Source organism: Nothobranchius furzeri, chromosome 15, assembly GCF_043380555.1.
Source record: "Nothobranchius furzeri strain GRZ-AD chromosome 15, NfurGRZ-RIMD1, whole genome shotgun sequence".
NCBI classification, from domain to species: Eukaryota; Metazoa; Chordata; class Actinopteri; order Cyprinodontiformes; family Nothobranchiidae; genus Nothobranchius; species Nothobranchius furzeri.
Window position 1 is genome coordinate 41,267,540 of NC_091755.1, and position 14,272 is coordinate 41,281,811.

The 14,272-nt window shown below is 43.4% G+C and overlaps 1 protein-coding gene across 10 annotated transcripts in view; it reads right to left on the reverse strand.

The window, feature by feature from the left end:
• camta1a (calmodulin binding transcription activator 1a) overlaps nt 1–14,272 on the reverse strand; it is a 431,227-nt gene that overhangs the window by 388,618 nt on the left and 28,337 nt on the right. The window lies entirely within an intron of this gene.

Below are 14,272 nucleotides of genomic sequence, written 5' to 3' on the forward strand. Positions count from 1 at the left end.
AGGGATTTCAAAAGGCGGTGCAGAATTTCAATGGTGCTTCAAGGTTCTGCTAAAGGACAGGCTAGGGGAGTGGGAAAACAGGGAGTGGAGGAGGTTATTATGGACTCTTGCAATACTCGACATGTCAACCTTTCAGGCTGGAGCTGGAGTGCAAACACTGGTTCAAACAGCAATCTAACATCTAGATCATGCTCGACCCATTTTGGTTTGCAAAACAAATCTCCCAGCGACACGAGATATTCCACCGTGCCACAAACAAGGCTGGCACTGACAGAAAACACAAGACAGCTCAGACTACTGTCACTGGTTAAAGAAAGAACTAAAAAAAAAAAAACCCCGTGCTAAGTGCACGAGAGTCAGAGTGCTGTGGTAGACACTTTGGCTATCTGTAGCGTACATTCACTCCAATAAGTTTCAGGTTCAGTGCTTTACAAGTTCTGACGCACGGCGGATTAAACAACCTGGGTATCTGGAAGTGCAGCCCTGAAGTATTTTAAAGTAAAAATCCTGTTTTTATTTTTTTTTAAACGTCTTTCACGTCATTCGTGAGGCTTGTGTCGTCTTTGTGATGTTTTTTTTTTCTTCTCCCCCACCCTTAAAAGACAGAGCGGCAGCAGAGTCTATATTCTGCTCGACTGAAGAACTTGCTGTTGAGTAGCTCACAGTCATCTCCCCTGCAGCGACTCCATCAACTTTGTCTGGCAGATAGTTTTCACATGAGCTGCACGGATCACTCGTGCGAGATGGAAAAACACGCATACGAAATATAATCAAAGAGGAGAGGGATAAAATAAACACCTCACTCCACTTTTTTGGCCAGAATTTGAGAAAACGCCGCAAGGAAAAATCACCTTTTATTGCGTTTTGGCGCCTAAAGCAAAACCGAGCCAAGCACAAAGTAGGCTCTGTCATGCCTGTTCTGTGTATGGCTTCTGAAAGAATCATGAAAAGAAAACAGGTTGAATTACATTATACAAGCTTCAGACAAGAACCCCAGCGAGAGCTTTCTTACTCTGCAACTTTATCTGGGCTAAAAAGGTTCTTAAGAACCTGAGTCCGGGACCTGTGGGACCGATCATTACGCCCTTGTCAGCTTTATTTTCAAATTCAGACCGTTTTATTGATGCGTAAACATCTCAAAGAGAACTGGGACATCTCACACTGCCCCAGTGAACAAAGAGCTCAAGGACTTCCAACCAAAAGGACGTCTGAATCCTTCTGGACCCGGATCCTACCAGCTGCCTGAAAGGGGCAGCTTTGATAAGGAAAAAAACAACAAACTTAGAGAGGGACAGCCTTTGATACTGAAAGACAAATATACCATCCAAAAGGTCGCCGTGACCTATGCAGAAGGCATGTGTAGCGTTATGAAGTTTATAATGGTCTGCCCTTAACAGCTGCCCCTTCACACAGTACCATCGCCAAGGTCGGACGCTTGGTTCAGAATGTTTACATTCCAGGAGACGAGACAGAAGAACAGAAGAAGAACGCTTTTCATTGATTAATCAAAGTACTTTATTTGCGATAAGCTAATCAAAGCATTTGTTGATCATTAATAATCAGGTGAATGATCTGTGAAATAAAGATGTCATGAGTTATGTGTTTAAATGAATAAACAGGGCGGCACCAGACACACTGATATGCATTACCATGGAAACGCATGACACATTGTTTTCAACCAATCAGAACTTTCGTCTGTGGTAGGGCAGAATCTGGTTTGTTTATGAAAGTAGTCCAATCCGGTTTACTAAGATTCTCAAACAACTGGGAGATATAAAAAGAAGGCAACGCCATTTTAAGTCAGTTCCACGTTAAGTTCCACTTTAAGCAGTTGCATGTTAAACTCAGCTCCAGGACATCCGAGTTCCTAAGGATTTCCATCGTCATCATTAAGAAGTGCAGACTGGCCATTTGTACTTCCTACTTTGAGCTGAAATCTGTCAAGCTGGAGATTTCCGTCGTTTGTACCAACGAGACAACGTTCTTTCAAAATAAGAGTGAACTTGCTGACGCCTGCCAACCACTACCGGAGTTATCCTCAGACGGGCGTTGTGTGCTGTGACCGCTGTTTCACCAGCTCCAGTACAACCGAGGTCTTGGAACCTGGCAATTCCTGATCTACACGGGAGACTCCATCTAAGGTACGGCACAACATGGCGGCTCATGTCATCAGCTTCTGAAGCCTCGTGGTAGCCTAGTCATAACAAACCAGACTCGCTACGTCAGCCTAGAGATTCTGAACAAAACACACACACACACACACCAACACGAAACATCTAAATCCATACGCATTCATCATTGAGATAGTCCTGGTAGATTGTAAGAATTTATAATTATAGAAATTAAAGATTCTTAAACGATCCCAACTCTCTTTTCTTGTCTCTCAGTCAATACAGAGTGTTTAAGTAAACTCCCTGATAGGGATGAGTACCGAATTCGGTACTTTTTAAGGTACCGACCGAATTCCATAGAACCGACCGAACACCGATTCACGTCATTTCAAACGGTGCCTCGTTTCGGTACTGCCAAGACAGTTGCGCATGCGCAAGAGCGTTATGTCGCCGGTCCCTGCGAGCCCGTTGTAAACAGAGCAAGCATGGTAGAAAGAACGCACGCTAAAGCTTGGGTCCACTTCACTAAATGTGATGGGTAACTGGGTGATGAAACTAGCGACAGACAACGATCTAAGTGAGACATCCTCATCTTAATCTGCTCCAGTAGGTAAATAAAATGTTTAAGATAACGTTACCTTGATTTGTTAGCTTCCGTTTCGCTAATGGTGCGTTCGCTTTCTCCTCGGAACTCCGAATTTCCGACTAGAAGAACATGAACGCGCTCTAAAGTTTGGCTTTACTTTACTAAATGCGACGGGTGATTGGGTGAAGGTAAAACCAGTGACAACGATCTAAGTTTGAGGCATCATCGTTTTAATCTGCTCCAGCAGCTAAATAAACTAAGATAACGTTAGCTTGATATGTTAGCTTCCATTGCCACCGTTGTTATCAGCTAATGGTGCGTTCGCTTTCTCCTCGGAAATTCTATCTTCCCAGTAGGAAAAATCAAATGAAAAAGGACGGCAAAAGGAATGAAGATGCACAGTAAATTTAGTTCACAGTAAAGATGTTTGCTTCAGTTTAATTATCAGCTTATAAAACTACAAGGACGATGTTAAAATACAAACTTGTATGTTATTTATTGTGATATTTATCAAATATGGTTATATGTTGAGAAAAATATATATTTAATTATAAAAGAGAATTAAAATAATAAACACTCAAAAGTATCGAAAATTGGTACCGTTAAGTACCGGTATCGACTCGTAGGTACCGGGAATTAGTACCGGATCGATTCAAATGTCAAAGGTACCCATCCCTACTCCCTGATGATAAAAACAACCACTTCTGATGACTTAATTAAAGTGTATAAATATACAAAATCAGGTAATTAAATTATCTAATTACAGTATACAAATATACAACTTCAAATCACAACACATGTTACAAAGTAAGATACGTTGACAATAACTTTTAAAGATGAGACGCACTTTTATATTTCTTTGGATGGGAAAAGAAAACAGACCTCTGCAGCGCACGCAGGAGAAGTGTGGCGTTAATAACTGATGACTGTTGCTATTTTTTATACCAAAGATGGCAGTCTAAAGAAAAGAATCCGTCTGACACAGAAATAAAACTTGACTCGGATTCTGATTAGGGGATCCGAGAGTGGGTTGTGATGTAATGCGAGGAGCTCGTTAGGTAGTCCCTTTTGCTTCCAAATGAAATGGCACGTTTTAGACGAGTGCACATAACAGCCCCGTCAGCTGTGCACCCGCAGCCGTGACAGGCTGCCAAATGCTCGGGCCCCTTGACGGCGAGTTTTAAAGATGTCTAACACGTGCAGTTGGAGAGCTAAAAATAAAAAATTAAGACGGACAGTGTGCAGCTCCATTAGGTTTTCTGCAACACTAGTGAGAACTGCAAGCATCAGCTTAACAGCTTCTTTGGTTGCGCAAAAAAAAATAATTATCAAAGACATTTACGTGATGGATAAATGCAGGAAAATGCTTGCATTTAAAGTTATTCCTGTCGCTTTACAAACAAGGTCAGTGCCAGCCCCCGTTCTACTTCGCTGCCTTTGACAATGCGAGGGTTTATTTAGATGAAGGCCTGATGTAGCTGGGGTTTAGAGGCACAGGCGCGCCTGGAGCTGTCCATCGGCGAGAGAAGGGCATGATGGGCTAGGATCCAAAACGGGCCCACAGAGAATCCCATCCTGCTGTTGCTGCTGGCTCCTCATTCTCAAGGATTTTAGAGATCAAAGTCCAACACACAACAAGAGAGACAGAGATACAGAGGGATAGACCAAAGAGGGTGAGTAAGGAAACCAGGAAGGATGCCATGAATCAGAAGAACCCATGTGGCCTTCCACTGATTAGGCCTCCTACTGAGTCCAAAAAAGAGTCAAAGGAATTTCCTGGAGAACGTTTGTGAAAAGTCAGGACAGCCTCCCTCCATCCGGCGCCAGATGAAGTGTCTTCCGACCTCAGCTCCGTTTGAACATGTCATAGTTCACAGGGTGGAAACCATGTGCTCCTTTGATACACTTAAAAAGATCTCCTTTTCTCTCAGGACGAGCTGAAGTAGCCTCTCCCTGCTTTGGCTCTTTCAACAAAAGTAAAGAGAGACACGGTGTGCTTCCCTTCGCCAGCGCTATTATTTAACCTTGGCAAAACACAAAACGGGACAAGCAACAGAGCTGAACAAACAGGAAGCTTCACGCCACATTACGGAAAAACTTGGGAAGGTCTAAAAGTGAACACGGAACACGGGAAAGGAAAAGCCTCCGAGATATGAGCTCTAACTGGAGATCCCCACAACGAGTTAGACTTGATGGATGAGCTCAATCAGAACAATCCAAAGTGTTGAGTCTGAAACGTATGAGGTGGGAAACCGCAGGTGAAGGAGCACACACAGGAACAATCAGACTCCAGGAACAAGCTGAGCACGATTTACTCCAATAGGTAGTCCTACTCTGATAATACTCGCTCACGCATGGAATTAAAAATTAAATAAACACACAACGATCAATAGATTTTGAATAATCGTTGCTGCTTCAGTCTTTAGGCTGTTCTGTTTCCTACTGAGCAGTCGTGTGCAGCAGCTCGCTAGGTGCACTCTTGATGCATTTGCATTAAGTTTACAAACATAAGTTATGGAATAACCTTGATCCTAATTCTGCAAAATTTAATTACCCAACCAGTAATCCCAATCTCTGAGTCCATCACACATAACCAGTCCATCAACAGGCCATCGTTCCCCTAGCATAGCATAGCATAGCATAGCATAGTTTATTTATATAGCACGTTTAAAATGCAGCATGGGAGCTGCCCAAAGTGCTGCACAGGCTAAAACAAAACACACCCATTACAAGGAGCTAAAACAAAGGATAAAAATCTCAATTAAAAGCAGAGAAAACATGAATAATAAGAACACATTAAAACAATGACACAATAAAACACTAAAACGAGTCACTGTCTAAAAGCCAAAGTGTAAAAGTGGGTCTTTAAACGAGATTTAAAAACCGCCAGAGATGGAGCCTGCCGAACTCCAATGGGCAATGAGTTCCATAGCTTTGGGGCAGCGTGGACAAATGCTCAGTCCCCCCGCGATTTGAGTCTCATCCGCGGCGTGTGCAGCAGCAAAAGGTCAGCTGACCTCAACGAGCGGGTGGGCACATATGGAGTGAGAAGGGCAGAGAGGTAGGGAGGTGCCAGGTCATTGAGTGCTTTAAAAACAAAAGTCAGTAACTTAAACTGCACTCTGAAAATGACAGGGAGCCAGTGAAGATGTGTCAGGACAGGGGTAATGTGGCTACGTCGGTGTGTACCCGTCAAGAACCGGGCAGCAGCGTTCTGAACAACCTGCAGCCGATTCAGGGCAGAGTCCGGAAAACCAATGAGGAGGGCGTTGCGTAGTCCAGGCGAGAGGTAATGAATGCATGAATGACTGACTCCAAATGCCTCCGTTTCAGGATTCGTCTGAGGTGGTTAAGGCGGCGAAGCTGATAAAAACAAGACCTCACTACAGAGTTTATCTGCGGGGCCATTGTTAGTCCAGCATCCAGCTTGACCCCGAGACTCGTCACACACTGTTTGGGGTTAAGGCTTAAAAGGTCACAAACAGGGTGAGAGCCATGGTGGTTGCGGGGGTCAAAAACAATAAACTCAGACTTCTTTTCATTCAGTTTTAAGAAGTCGGATGCCAGCCAGCCCTTCACGTCATCCATACATGCAGCTAATTTCGAGCCCGCATTTTTCTCGTCCATTTCCACGTATAGCTGACAGTCATTTGCGTAGATGTGGTAGCTCAGGCCATGCTGATTCAGGATATTGCCCAGAGGCAGAAGGTAGATTGAAAACAGCAATGGCCCAAGAACGGAACCTTGCGGCTAAACCACAGTCTCACCGGGGTCACACAGGGTCAGGTCATTTCTACTGACATGAAGGTTCCTGACAGCGAGGAGACACCAGAGGAGCTGTGTGTCCTTCACTATGGACTCGAAACGTCTAAGAGCCTGAGATCTACCAGTATGGTTTGATTTACAGTGTGCACGCACGGCACTGTGCAAAAGTTTTAAACCTTCACTCATTTCTTTGTGCATCAGTTCAAAGGTCATGCATGTTAGGATTCATCAATTGACCTAACATGCATGTCAGGTTAGCTGATGTGCATGTCTTCTTTGTGTCTTGGCTCGGAGACGGTCCGGGGACATGTCCAGAGTGTCCAATGACTGGAGGAGTCTCCAGCTCCTGGTGACCTTGAACAGTTTTCTCAACATCGTTTAAAAGCTCCTGATAGAAAAAACTCTTCAGGGTTTTTTGTTTATTTTTTCTTTAGACTCTTCTTCTTCCCAGACCGTACATCTGATCGTCACAGCGTACTGTAGCTATGTGTCTTTAGAGAAAAAAGGACTTCACAGGCACGTTTTCTGAGTTGGTGCTAATGTATTATTTTATGTGTTAAACTGGTGTTTTCCCCTAATAGATGGAACAGATTGTGTCTTTGTGACGAGCTGCTGTTGAAGGTCCTGCTCAAAACGACTGCTTTGCTGAGTTGTTAGCAAGTGTTTCACGGATGAAATCTAAATGACTTCAGAACTGGTCCAGTACTGGACTGAAAATGACTGAAAACCATTTCCCAGCTTATTCAAGACCAACTGAAGGAAAACTGAAAAAGGCTCAAGGAAGTGTGGCTCTTTGGAAGGAAAATAAGCACTTGCTCAGTATTATATTATGCATGGACAGGGATTGTTTTACAAGCGTTTGCAGATTTAAATGTGTGATTTCAGTGTTTGCAAACTAGATTTGTAGGTGTCACACAATAACCTCCTTAGCGACAATTCACACCGGGTTTTAGCGCCGTAAGCACGGAGCGTGACTGAAAAGGCGGTGTAACCATAAACGTGTGGAATAATTACCTTAACACCAGAAATGTGTTATTTTACAGTTTCACTGTTAAAGTTGCTGCTTCGACTGCCCCAACGGTTGCTGCTCTGCAGCCTCACGTTAGAAACTATTTTTGTGACGAGAAAGAAAAAGTCAGTTTGTTTGAAAAGAAGCTTGTTGAATCGGATTTTTGGGTGTTAGTCTGGAAGCATCAACTAAACAATAAAACACTGATCATTAACAATAATTCTGACTAGATCAACTAGGCATAAATCAGAGTAAAGTCTTTCTATGCTTCAGTATTTTTAGCAGTAGTTGAAGCCATCTGTTGATGCGTTTGTGACGTGTTGTAAGCGTCAGTATTCCACCGAGGATAGACGTCAAACTGGAGTCGTCTCTATTTGTTTTCGCTCTCTTTGCTTGTGTCACCTAACACGCACGTGCTCGTGCAACAGTGTTGGGCAAGTTACTTCAAAACTGTAATGCATTATTTATTACTTGTTACCCTCATTTTAAAGTAATTCATTACATTACAACATTACTGATTTTAAAATGTAAGGCATTTCACTTCTTTTGCATTACTTGAAGTAACTTTCACCAAAACAACTTCAGCATGAATCTGGTCATGTGACGCTCAGTGAGCTCATGACATATATGTGGAAGGTGATGTGGTGTCTGAGCTAGGATTGCTGTTAAAAACAGTCAGATATAATAACAGTGCTTTAAAATGATTTTTTATTAAATAAAAGCAACAACAATCTGTACTCTCAGCACGCTGCCATCTTATATTAACTGAGCAGGGAGTGAGGTGGTGGGGGCTCCAAGCCTATATTTGCCTTGGTCCCCAAATGCCTTGATACGGCCCTGGATGTGGGACTGACTTCTGGGGAGATCTGATTCTATCACATGTATAAATATTAAATGCGTATATATTATTGCTTTTCACTGGTAAACATGTGTATTGGGGATAAATCTACCTACTTTTTTCTTTTCAAGCACTTTTGTTTTGTTTTCTTGATTTTATGTGAATAATTTCCCGCCCTTTCTCTCTCTAACCTTCCTGCATGCTGCATGTTTTCTCCGTCTTCCAGAAAAACTGTTTCCTAGACTTCCTACTTTCTAACGATCAGCCAAAGGGATCATCACATGCGCGGCGCTCCAGCAGCAATGAGTTGAAATCACCGGGGCACAGATTATGAACTCAGCTGAGGCAAAGCACGTCAGAAAAGCACAAAATACCAGAGAATATGCGCCGATATGAACGATCGCAAGTGAATTATTTTGTTTTAGTGGAGCGATTTTGTGAATGTTACAGCGGCCGCGTGCAGGACGCAGCTGAGCCGTTACCGCGGCGTCCTCTCTGCCCGCAAAGCTGAGTCCATAAATGACGTCATATATGCAGATACTGGATCTTTCTTCGGGTTTCCCGCAATTTGAATTTTTAAGGAACGCATCTTGATTCTGGGTCTAAAAATGCATTGTAATTACCGCGTTACTGACAATTGTACAGAGTAAATATTACCAGTTTCTTTCCCTGTAATGCCTTACATTACCACATTACAGCAAAAAGCAATGCATTACAGTAATTAATTACTTTTGTACTGCGTTACTCCCAACACTGTTGTGCAACACTTTCTCACACCCTAAGCGTCGGAAACAAACGCTTGGTCAGCCAACCTCCACGTCAGACCCCAGACGCCAAAAGTGCCCTTTTTCGTTACTTATGTGTGAAAAGGGGTTTTTCCCTTTTGTAACTGCAGATCCAAATGCAGCGTAACACTAATGTGATGAGATATCCGCCGATGCGGCACCGAACCACCTCGTTTAACCGCACCTAAACCTTAACGTTTCACTATTTATGACCTTCCCCTCTCCCTCATCCTAACCTTAACCCTCTTACTACCTAAAACGTTACTCTCACTGTGATCAAGCGTTTGTTTCCCATGCATTTTGACTCTGACAGTCAGAGTCTGACTGTCAATTTTCGTATTTGCCGCCCAAGGGGAACGTTAGAACATACCATCTGGCGAGGGGGAGGTTGCACATACCCTCTACTTTTAACCTCCACCGTGGTAGTTGAAACCTCCCCTTCGCGTTGGCTCGGTCCAAACTCGACCAATGACGAGGCGGTTCCCGCCGTTCACTTCGTAGAGTCGGCTTTTAGAGCGATCGACACATCACTAACGTGTTCGCTAGCAAGATGGTTAAGGTTAGGATAGGGGTGAGGGGAAGGTTACATAAGAGGATAAGGTTAAGGTGAGGTACAATGAGCTCGTTTGGTGCCCTGGCTGCGGACATCCCATCACGTCAGTTTTACGCTGCATTGGGATCTGCAGTCAAATAAGGAAAAAAAAAACCTTTTCGCACATAAGTAATGAAAAAGGGCACTTTTGGCGTCAGGGGTCTGACGTGGAGGGCGGCTGACCAAGCGTTTGTTTTTGACGCGCTGGGAGTGAGAACGTGTTGGCTTGTGAGATGTAACTCAGGTTTGAATTTGTTGTTTTTTTTTTTTATTTTAGCCAATTTATTACGTTTTTTAGTTCATGTTTGAGAGGCTTCTTGTGGTTCGGGCCGTTTATGTTTTATAAGTCACACCGTTTCTCATTAAGAACAGTAAATACTAGGAAAGAAGATCCGTCCTCAAAAAGTATTTAGTTTCTTTTTATCCTTTGTGTCAAAACTCCAGTTTCACTGTGTTCACGCCAAGTGAGAATGAAGCATTATAAATGTTAATGGTATGAAAATAAAAATAGCCAAGGCAGTTACTAAACTACATAAAGTGAAGGGGTGATTAATAATGCATTATGTCTATTATATAATACCCTGTTTCATACATGACTCATTGCACTGAAACACGGGAACTACATATAAAATATAAACTGATCCAATTTTGATTTTACAAACAAGAGCAATAAGAATCATTCATCAAACTAGTCACAGAGCTCCAACCAGCGCATCTGCTGAGTTATAAATATTAAAAGCTGGCGATGGAGTTGATTACAGGAGTCTAACATAGATATATAAAGCTCGTATGAAATGTCCACAAAGAAATATCCAAATGACGTTTGAAAAGAGACAAAGTTGTTAGAATTTAAAAAGAAGTGAGATATTTTCCAAACCAAGAGTCAGGACCAAAGCGATGTGTTTCCGTTTATATGTATACGGATTCGGCTTATGGGACGACCTGGAGTCAGAAATGAAAGAAACTAAATCAATTAGAAGGTAAAAAAGACAATATAAGAAAACATAAGCAGCAATAATCTGGATTTGGTTTGATTTTTGGCATTTGCACCTGTGAGTTGAATGATTCATGGGAGCGGAGGCATGTTGAACAACTCCAGCGCCATCAGGAGAAAAACGCATTAGGTTGAAGAACTAAAACCACATCTAGTGTTTGGGTTGTAAACTTCAGAGTTTGATGATGAGATAAATAAATTAGAGAAAGGTTCAGGGTGGAGAATAAGATAATACATCTGCCATTCATCTGGCCTCGCGGCTGACGCGCAGGTATTGGCTTCTGTGAGCGTCTACCGTAGATAGAACAATATAACAGTTTATTGAAGCGTGGACGCAGAACTCATTTTCCTCTATCTTGTAAATAAAGTTAAACTCCATTACAAAAATGGTGTCGCAAAGGAAAATCCTGACTAAGCAATTCAGCAGGAAAAGGCAGAGATCCTTCCATCTGTATGTGAATAGCTTTGCAGCTCAGTGAACACATGAGGGAACGAGACGGAAGATAAGAGAAAGGAGGGAAACCGGAGGAAGAGAGAGACAGAAAGAAATCGAAGACACAAGCTGGGTTCAATTTAGAGGCTTCCCACAGGAGGTGGAGTGACCTGTATGCGCTACAATAGAGGTCATGCAATTTTGAGTGGATACCCCTATCTTCAGAGAATCCTGAGGACCCCTGCCTCGATGTGCACAGCCGGCGGAGAGAGGAAAAAGGTCCGTGCAGCATGCAGAACCCCCTGAATGACCTGACTGGTGGGTTCCTATTACAGCTGCCTCACTACATCGTAGCCTGGCAATTGACACTTCACAGTACGCTACAACACTGGCCATCAGTAAAGCTATCAGGCTCACAGGACGCGACCATGGAGGCAGCCATCTGAAGAAGCTCCAGCACTTCCTTATTTTCCTGTCTCCTGCCCTGACGCCTGATGAGAGGAAAACGCACCGGGAAATGAAACATTTAGTCATCTGTAATTGGGTGGAAACGACAACAGTTTGAAGCTTCATCCCACGTAAAGTGAACACCGACAAAAATTAGCCTGGACGTTTGAGAAAAGTTGACGTAACGCAATGTTATGGCTGAATAACTGAGCAGGGTGTTGGCACGGTGCCAGCCGCATCAGTGTTTCGGCGACGATGGAAAATCAAACCGGTCTTAAAACGTCCGCACACCCACGCAGGTCACCGGCATGTTAGCAGTACCTGTGAGCAGAGGAAGATCTAACCTTGAAAATGAAATAAAGAGAAGAAAAAAGCAAACAAATAAACAGAAATATGGACAAACATGACCTTTAATTTCCACCGATTGCCCCAGAGAAGGTAATGACATCCTCAAATGGTGGGAGTTATTTTAATTACTCTCCTCTGAGAAAGCCTTGCATGGCAAGGAGCTCAAATGAAGATAAACATTTAATCAAGCATGACCTTGCGTTCGACTAGGCGGACGTCCATGGCAACAACACTGTCAGTTCAGGTTTGGCACCGCAGCGACAGAAAGATACGGTACCGGCCGAAAAACAAGCCAACGCCGAAAGATCTGGGCCCATCTCTCTGAGACAAACCGGTCTAATCCATACCAGGACTCTTCATCTGCCCAGGATGCTGCAGCTTTTTACACTTTAGTTCTTTGGCCTGCACAACATTTCACATAAAAATCTCTTTCCTTTAGTTTGGAAGCCTTATAAATAACCACAGATGTGCAAGTGCTCGGCTTTTGGAACAAACTACAGACAATTCTAAATGACTAGAACTCAGTTTTGCTGATAGCATTTGGTGTCATGGTCAGAAAGCTTTCCCATCCCATAACGTTACTTTCCTAACACGATGTGATGCTTTCATTTTAACAGGGGCGTGTCCAGGGAGTGGCCTGGGGTAGCACATGCCACCCTTGGAATCTGACTGGCCACCCCAGGTGCCACCACACTAATTTACCTTTAAATAGGCTTTTCATCGTCCACAAAAGGCTTGGGGGTAAAACAAAAAAAAGCATAACCATTGGTGTCACCCATGCACAAAGTTGTGCCTCACCTGGGCCACCCCACTTTAAAAGATCTGGACACGCCACTGCATTTAAGCTGTTCTCTAATAATATTAAGCAAACTGAAATATTTACTAAATGTCCTGACACTTAGCTTTTAATCTAGTCATTTTACGTTCCCAGAACTTCATTATGTCTGTGACATCATCTAGAATAATTGGATTGTTGTGCATTTTCATTATCGGTCGTCAATTTCCTGCAGTATGAGTCTAAAGCAGCAGCCATGTTTATGCTTATTTGTTTATGTAAACCCCTATAGTGGTGGGCTTTTTTTACTTTTTAAATATGCAATAAAGAAAATATCTTAAAAGGGGCATTTTATCACTGATGGATGCACTAACACAAGAGTTTCAGAGAAAATGATGCTGCATTCAGAAAAATGATAGATGTGTGGAACCAGAGGAGCAGGGCTGCAGATAGTGACGGCATGAAGAGAGTTAACACAAATTATGTTTCAGTCAGAGATAAAGGAGTGAATGATAGCACTGCACTGCTTCCAGTAGTCCTCGTCATTATTGCACCTTCCCTCTATCTTACAGCGAATCTATCTTATATCACCAATAATTTCATTTGTTGTGCTGTTTGATCAGCGTTACTGAGCCCGTTCCTGCTGCCCGGTGACTCACCAAAGTGGCTCTGCTGGCCCTCCTGCTCCATCCTGAGCGGTGCCATATTGCAGGTAGGCACCATGCAGCGCTGCTGCTGGCAGCGGCGTGAGGCAGAGAGGATTATTCCTCACGACAAGGGCATTAAATGTGCAGCAGGCCAGTGGAGGCCTGAGCCGATGCTCTCTGTTGTGGTTCAGCACCAGTTCAGAAGCAGGCCCCTCTAAGCTCCCAGGACTCTGAGCGTTGGGCCGTTTATTAAAGGCTGAGGGTGTCACACCAGCTTAGACCCAGTGTCCTCCTTCCACCAAGCTGTGCTCCTCTGCTTCTAAAGTGGAGAGACTGGGAATACGGTCACCACTCCACGGCTGTTTGTCAGCGCTGACGTTTCACTTAAAGCCCTTAAAGGTCTGCAAGTGTTCACAAACGCTAAGGAGCCTAATCCAGAGGTCCTCAACACTGAGGAAATGTAATCAAACTACTGGTTCAAAAAGATTAACAAGCTAAAGAAAACTTTTGAGTAAAAGTCAGCAAAACGCTCACCAGGTTTACCAAAGCACCCAAAAGATGCATACTGACATTTTAGTTGTGTTTGTGTATGAAGGTTGTAGAAATCTGATCATTCTTCTTCTGCTTCTATTCTTCATGCAGGTTTCTGCAGTGACGCCTGCTGTTCACATCAGGGACTGCAGGACGAGGTAAACGTGCATCTCGTTAAGTTCGTCACCACGGAGTGACCTGCTGCTATAAAACCATGAAATGAGCATCTTTAATGACAGAACTCTAAACAAGGTCAGACTAATTTACTAACACGTCCCAGCTTTTACTACCCTCACGCCCACTAGAGCAGCGGGAGCTGAGGAGGAGAGAGAGAGGGGAAAGTCAGCTCCTGGTCTGGTGGAGATGGCGGAAGAGAGGAAGAAACTAAACCTCACCTGCTTCCCTCTGTGT